Raw genomic sequence first — 8,267 nt, 5'->3', positions numbered from 1 at the left:
TAATCAATTAAATGGGAACTATGCTAGTGACTTCAGAGCTAAGGCTTACAGAAATAGGAATATAATACCAGCACACATAGAACCTTGAAATTTAGTCATCCCAGTTGGGAGAATCCTCCTAATTTCCCAAAATGTGAGTATAGATTTAGGTGAATGAGCTTGCCTGTAGAAAAAAGAGAGAATGAGTTTAGGAGACACATCCATACTACAATTAGCAAATTGTATTCAAGGAATGAAAAACATTAGGGACAAAATAAATAGGTTAGAAAGGAGGCATTAGTGAGATCTAAACATCACAGTCAAATTGTCCGATTAGAGTTCAAAGGACCTAGATGACTAATAAGGTCTGTTTTAAAGAAAATCAAAATCCTAATAATCAGGGGGAGAAAGCAAGGAGTATTAGAAAGATAGCAGGTCTCTGAGATTTGGGTTCAAGTCTTGATTGATGTCAAGGCATATATAAAACTTGGCAAATCACTTGACCTCCAAGTCTCTTACTCACCTTTGTGAGATTATAAGTTACAGGGTAAATTCAGATACACACTGAAAAAGAGTTTGTTCATTGGGAGTTCCATATATTGATGAACTGATAAAAATCATAACATATTTATATTATGCTTTAAGTTTCATGACTAATTTTCTAAGTGACCCTTCAGCATGCAAATGTCATTATTACCATTTTACAGATGTAGAAACCTGTAAAGGTTAAACGATTTGTTCAAGTGTACATATTTCAATTCAATTCAACAAACATTTATTTAGTACTTAGCATTATGTTAGGTTCTGGGAATACAAATTTAAAAGAAAAACTTTGCCCTTGAGGAGTTTATATTTCACTATGTTGGTTGTTGGGATAAGGATGTGGAGAGAGAATATAACTTGTAGACATATAAAACTATATGAAGATGGCTCTAAAGTAAAATAGGTTGCCTTGCAAATGGTAAAACAGTATAATTTGTCATGTTGGAACAGAGACTGGCTGACCATCTGTCAGAGATGATGGAAAGAATTTGCAGAATTAGGTGGAAAGTTAAGTTAGATACTCTCTAACATATTTATGAACTATTAGATTCTCTAATTAGATGAGCCTCACAGTTACATTCATGTCTAAAACTGTGAATTTCAGCAGGGAAAGTTCAAAATTAAAAGGTTGGTTTGGGAAGGGGAAGGTTGTAGTAACTATTATTCATATAATTTATCCTCAGTGAACCCTTTCTAACAACACCCCATTCTTTCTCAGAGAGGACACCTTTAGGTGTTTTTTACTTTACTAAAACGTCAATGTCATTGAAATGGAGAATTCCCAGAATTCCCAAAATACTTTCTTATTTGCTTTGCAACAGTCTTAGAGAGTTACTTGGAGTACTAAGAAGTATTTTCAACCATCGTACAGATAATACATGCCAGAGGAAGGTATTTGAACCAAGGTCTTTCTGTTTTGAAGACCAACTACTTTTAAGCCCTAGGACCATATTGGGAAATAAACATTACATTTTTTAAAAGGCCACATTAATAGTAAAAACGGAAAAGGCAAAGAGACTAATGTACACAGATAGCAAATTTTGGGTCTAAATTATAGGTTTGGTTTTTTTTTTAATAAAACCAAAAATCAATTAAAAATACAAAGAGTAATTCTCTTCTTTCCTTTTCAGGAAAATGAAAAAACTGTCCAAAACAGAGCAAACCGTTAACTATAATGTAGCATGTAATTTTAAATTGTTGAATTATATTTGGTAGAATAATTTAAAAAGATGAAAAAGAATTAAAAATAACAAAACTGATACAAAAATAAGTGATAAGATGATAAAATATAGAAATTGTAAAATATAATAGCAATGTATAATGAGTAAGCATAGTTCTAAAAATCCATTAGTCATGAATATGTTTATTTAGAATGAAAAGAGGCTTCAGTGACTTAAGCAATATGGACTGAGGGTTACTTTAAAGATTTTTAAAGCTTGTTTATTGAAATAATTTGAGAAAATTAAATCTCTGCTACATCGTTTGTCAGAATGTAAGTTGGAATGTTAGACCATTCATTTAACCTGTGTTAAAACACATGTGTTCAACACATTTTCAACATCCCAAAGAAGTGCTACTCCAGCTGCTATTCCAAGCTCTACAATTTTTTGCTGGGTCCTGGGGTTTGTTCTTATTTTTATAAGTATAGAAAGCAAAAGTAAAATCATTTAGAATTGGTCCAAAAGAGAAATGGATACAGTTTTTAACATGTCATTAGAAGTGAGAGGAAATGGTTATAGACAGTTCTCAATAATTTGGAAAATCAAAGTCCTATATATTGGCAACAGAATAAAACAAAACTAGTTTGACCAATTTGCTTTTTAGAATGAAAAGAATAGAATTTTCTTGTTTCAATTCAACAGTATTTACCATGTATTAAGCACTGTGATGATTAGTTTTTCTACAATTTTCAGAATGTGTAGAATAATTGTTGCAAAACACAGTTATCCCTTCCATATGGCAACTTTCCCAATCACCGTTTTACCACATCAGAAGTTGGCATAAGAAATTAAATGGGAATTTTGGGAAAGTTTTGTGGAAGCTACAGATAACACACAAAGATCCGCAGAAGACACAGAATAAGTTTAGAAACTCAGAAATACATAAAATGTATATATAGTACTGTATAACATCAAGACATTTTATCTTTTAATATCATAATAATTCAGACTTCTTTGGTGCAAAGGGAGGGCCAAACAATTTTATGAGATTTTTCAGATGTGGGGGGTTTACCTGTGGATTGACAAAATCTTTCAGAGACTTGATTTCCTGTGAATTGAAATCACAGGTCCCATCTCAAACTTTAATAAACTCACATCTTAGATGGTCAGTTTTGCTGAAAATGTTTTTGTTGTTATGTGCTAGGTATGGGTCTCTAGGATTGGGAGGGTTTTACTAGGAAATGTTATTTATGGCACAAAAATAAAAGTTAGCAAAAGTTAATTTTATTAAAATTTTTTTTAAGATTCTACCTATCTCATTCTACCTTATTCTTCCATTTGGTTGTTTCATTCTTCTGGTGCCTGTACTCTATTGTTGAATATTCAACTATTCCTCATACTAGACCTGTGCCTTTCCCCTGAAAAGTACTTAAATGTATTTTTTTTTTTTGTATTTGCATTATACTCTCCAAATAAAATTTAAGTTCCTAGAAGCCAATGGCTGTTTTGTTTTTTATCTTTTTGTCTTTAGCCTATAATCTAATCATGGCAAATAGTAGGAGCTTCCTTAATGAATTTTTTGAATTGAATTTTTAAGGTAAGACATCATTCCAGTGTTTTGTAATTATTACTGCCAGGAAGTTCCTCTTAATTTCTGTTATAATTTAATACAGATCTTTATCCCTTCCTTAAGTTAAAAAGAATTTATATTTGAATAAATGTTCCAGTAGATATCTGATCTCTTCAGGTGAGGACCACTCCTATGATGTAGCAAACAAGGACCTCCCTTATGTCCACCACAACAGATTCACCCCAATATACTGGTGTTATTCCTGACTTTGTTCTGATCTCTCAGAATTCCTGGTGGTACACTTAGGTTATGTGGCCATTTCTATGTGACCTGTTCATCTTTTAAAATAAAACATTTCATATGCCACTATGTACACATATCATATTACTTCATTTAGTAGAATATTCTGATTTAGCTTTCTTTTTGACCAATGTAATAACATGTTCCAAGTTCCCTTAGGTTTTGGAACTTAATTCTTTTTTCAGTGGACAGACAGCAAGAAAGTTGGATAAAAATGGGACAGATAATAGCTATTAAAAGATCGAAACCCTGTTTATTAGAATAGTAGGCACACTATTACATAACTCTTTATGATAAGTTTTGGTGTCAATAACCTGATAGTTAAGAATTGAGAGAATGAAGCCTCAGAAGAACACCAACAACCACTTTGCAAACTGAGCAGTTAAGCCACACCTGCTTCACCAGAGGAAATTTTGCTGCTGTGGGAATTACCCTAAATTGCATGGACTTTGAATGACCTATCTGTAAGGATACACCTGTCTAAAAGGTTAGGGCTTTTACTCTGCAGATGTTTGTCATTCATTACTAACTACAGAGAAATATAATAAAAATAAAAGGATAGGCGTTTAAAAATACAAAGAGGAACTAGGGATAAGTAACTGCTTTTAATAAAATGATATAGGATAGAAGTGTGCTAGGGAAGGAATAAGTCAGAACCAAAGGTCAAAGAAGTTGGTTTTCGATCCAGAGACCCTTCATGAACTCAGATACTTCCTTTCAATGTTAGCATAAAAGCAAGGAGAAATTAGGAGGGTTTACAAGTTTTGTCAAATAGGGAATGGAGTTTGTTAGTGGAAAACTGGATACTAGAGATGACAAGTCCTGCATCCATTTGAGAGGAGACTAGTAATCAGTGCAGGTGGGCTTGATAAAGTAAGTGCAAAAAGTAACTCACACCAGCAGGAATGAAAAGTTATCCTGGGAACGAGCCAGTAAATATCCAAACAGTTTCAAAACATTATAGCAGTAGCATATATCAAATTCCTAGACATAATTTCTTTTTTTCCCCAGGGATTTACTCTCCTCCTAAAGGTGCCAGGTTTGAGGGTAGTGCCCCCTGTCCTGAGTTCCCCAGCATACTGTGATTATATCTTTTAATTATTTGCTGCACAGCATAGTAGCATTGAATATAAGTATTTACCATTTTCAGAATCAGCTAATGTTTGCAATTGTGAGTTCTGGATAATTAAAGAAGGGACTGATGACATGTCATCAGTTGTACTTTTTATATATTATATTCACCATATTATAAGGAGATTTTTTTGATTTAAGTCCCTGAGTGGTCATTAATGGAATACACAAAGACACAGACACATACAAACTAAGAGACACACAGAGGCATACAGAGACACATTTTGGACTCTTCCTAGCCAGAACCTACCTCTTCTAGTAGTATACACCCTAAATCCTTCCATCAGCTAATTCCTCCCCCTCTGAAATTACCTTCCATTTATTCTGCATATATTATGTATTTACCTAGTTACTTACTAGGCCAATAGAACGTGAGCTCATTAAGGTCAGGGACTGCTTTTTTTTTTTTTAATCTTTCTTTGTATGTCTATCATTTAACACAGTATCTGGTACATGGTAAATGTTTAAGAAATGCTTGTTGACTGACTGACTGGCTGGCTGAGTTATAACTAAGATAAATGTAAGCATATCATTAAAATTCTCGGTTTTAGATTAAGGTAATTAGTATAGTGAATAAAGCAATGGATTTGTAATCAGGAAAACTTGAATTCAGATTTGCCTCAGATATTAACTGTGTTGCACAAAACACTTCTGTTTATCTCAGTTTCCTCATCTGCAAAATGGGGATCAAAATAGCACCTGGTCCACAGGCTTACTATGACCAAATAAAACAATGTATATAATGTGCTTTGTAAACTTTAAAGCACTCTATAAATGTTAGCCATTATTAAAGAACAAAAACAATTGTAACTTCTACATATCTTCAGACTTCAAGGATCTGTGATTTCGCCAGGGTTGTTACTCCTTATACTGATGCAGATTTCAGCTCTTCTCTTTGTAAAATATATACTCTGAAGGATTGGGTGTGGAAAAGAAATTATCATCTAATAAGTGACACTTTAGTAATAAATTAGTCTCTCTACATTTTAAGTTTGGCTTAAAATTTTCCATCTTGGTCCTCCTGGTCAAGCACAGAATCTGATAACTTGGTGTCCCCTACATGCTATGGTGAAGTATTGGAACACTAGAGAGTTCATTCCACTTATGGATAGAGCTAACTATCCATAGTTTTTCCTAGAATCAGCCAAACTTTTGTTTTGTAACTTCAACTCATTGTGTTCCCAGGTCAGCCTTCTGGGACCAGACAGGTATATTTAGATCCAATAATATATGAATACTACATATTTACATCATGGGCAAGCATAAAATTTTTTTTTTCTTAGGGATTTTGCAAAGGGAAATTTATGTTCTTAAGGGAAATATTTATTAAGTAATTATAAAGGGCCTTATTTTTATTCATCCAACTGAAGAAACTAAATCTTAGGATTTTTATTTTTAATTAATAACTAATTTTTTCTTTAAAAATACAAACTTTAAAGGTGAGATACACTATACAAAAAAATGTGAGAGATTTAAGTCCCTAAAACATTTTTAGATCCTTGCACGCTAGGGCCACATTCATATGACTCACATCTTCTCAATATCCTAGAATTCCGCCATCTCATTAGTGGCATGATAGTCATGGTGAAATTGAATTCCTGAAAGTTATGCCAGCAAAGCACAAATTCAGACAAAGCCAAGTTTTTGACAAAATATTTCTTTTTATATTTAAAGAAAGAACAAAAGAATATTAAAAGTAATGCTGTTATGTAGATTCCAAAATGGTTTTGGGCCCAGAGAATTGTTGAAGTAGTCATTTGGTATGATATCAGATCACTGAATGACTTTGGGATCTACATGGCCTCTTGCTACTTAACTTTTTTTTTTTAACAATGAATTTGAAAAAAAAAAAAAGAGAGAGAATATTCAAGGTTGAGAGAGCTTAAAGCTGGGGACATATTACAAATTCAATAGTCTGTGATGTTGCAGGTCCTCCCAAGCTTAAAAGATTTGGAGCTGATGGACTCTATATCTCTTATCCAAAGACCAGATTGCTTAAATTTAGTGATGCTCAAGAACAGGTTTACAAGTAGGATAATGAATTCTACAGCTATAACTATTAATGAGGACAAACTACCCGAATCAGAGAGGGGTTGCTACTTTTGGGGAAGGAACAAGAACCTCCTCGATAAAACAAACAAACAATCCAAAAACTCTACAGATGCTTGAGTTATTATTCACTGTAGTTCATTTCAACTCAGGTCAATTCAATCCACATTTATGGTATGTGTGTGTGGGTGTGTGTGTGTGTGTCTCTGTGTGTGTGTGTATGTGTCTGTGTGTGTGACCAGGAGTAATGCTATCTCTGTAAAGGTAATAAAGACACAAAATGAAACAATTAGGACCTATATCTGAAGAAACTTTGATTCAACTGTAAATTGAAATATTGTAAATATATTTAAACATAGAAATGTGATTGTGGAAAAATGCAGCTACATAGTGAAGTGGATAGAGTGCCAGGCCTGAGTTCAAATCTGGCCCCAGACCTTCCTACTTGTGTGACCCTAACCCAGTTTGCCTTAGTTTCCTCATCTGTAAAATGAAATGAGAAGAAAATGGCAAATCATTTCAATGTCTTTGTCAAGAAAATCCCAAATGAGTTAATGAAGAATTCTACATGACTGAAATGACTCAACAACAACAACAACAAAATGTGGCTGTAGAGTAAGGTAAATTTTACTCTCTCCTATCCCTTTCCATTTGTACATTGGTGTTTTCTTTCTTTCTTTCTTTCTTTCTTTCTTTCTTTCTTTCTTTCTTTCTTTCTTTCTTTCTTTCTTTCTTTCTTTCTTTCTTTCTTTCTTTCTTTCTTTCTTTCGTATTTTATTAATATATAGATGATACTTTTTATCCTGTTAATATTGTTTTAAAAATTATTTTTATGTATTTTGTTAGATATTTCCCAATTGCATGTATGTTTTTTTTTAAACAATCATTTTTAAAAAATGAGTTTCAAATTCTCTTCCTCCCTCCCATGCTTCTTCCCTTCCCCCATCTTCTCCTCCTCTTTGAAAAGGTGAGCAATTTGATTTCTTGTTCTTTTTTTCCCCCACTGGGCTCAAGCTAATAAAATTAACTTTAATAAGAGCATGTAATATATTTAAGACCGTCAGTAAACATAATATGTAATGGAGATAAACTGGAACCTTTCCCAGTAAGATCAGGAGTGAAACAGGGTTGCCCATTACCACCATTACTATTCAATATTGTATTAGAAATGGCAATAAGAGTCGAGAAAGAGATTAAAGGAATAAGAGTAGGTAATGAGGAAATCAAACTATCACTCTTTGCAGATGATATGATGGTGTACTTAGAGAACCCCAGAGATTCTAATAAAAAGTTAGAAGAAATAATTCACAACTTTAGCAAAGTTGCTGCATACAAAATAAATCCACATAAATCCTCAGCATTTTTATACATCACCAACAAAATGCAACAGCAAGAGATACAAAGAGAAATTCCATTCAAAACAACTGCCAAGAGTATAAAATATTTGGGAATCCATCTACCAAAGAAAAGTCAGGAATTATATGAACAAAATTACAAAACACTTGCCACAAAAATAAAGTCAGATTTAAATAATT

The sequence above is a fragment of the Sminthopsis crassicaudata genome, chromosome 6 (assembly GCF_048593235.1).
Source record: "Sminthopsis crassicaudata isolate SCR6 chromosome 6, ASM4859323v1, whole genome shotgun sequence".
Lineage (NCBI taxonomy): Eukaryota > Metazoa > Chordata > Mammalia > Dasyuromorphia > Dasyuridae > Sminthopsis > Sminthopsis crassicaudata.
This window is presented reverse-complemented; position numbering follows the sequence as displayed.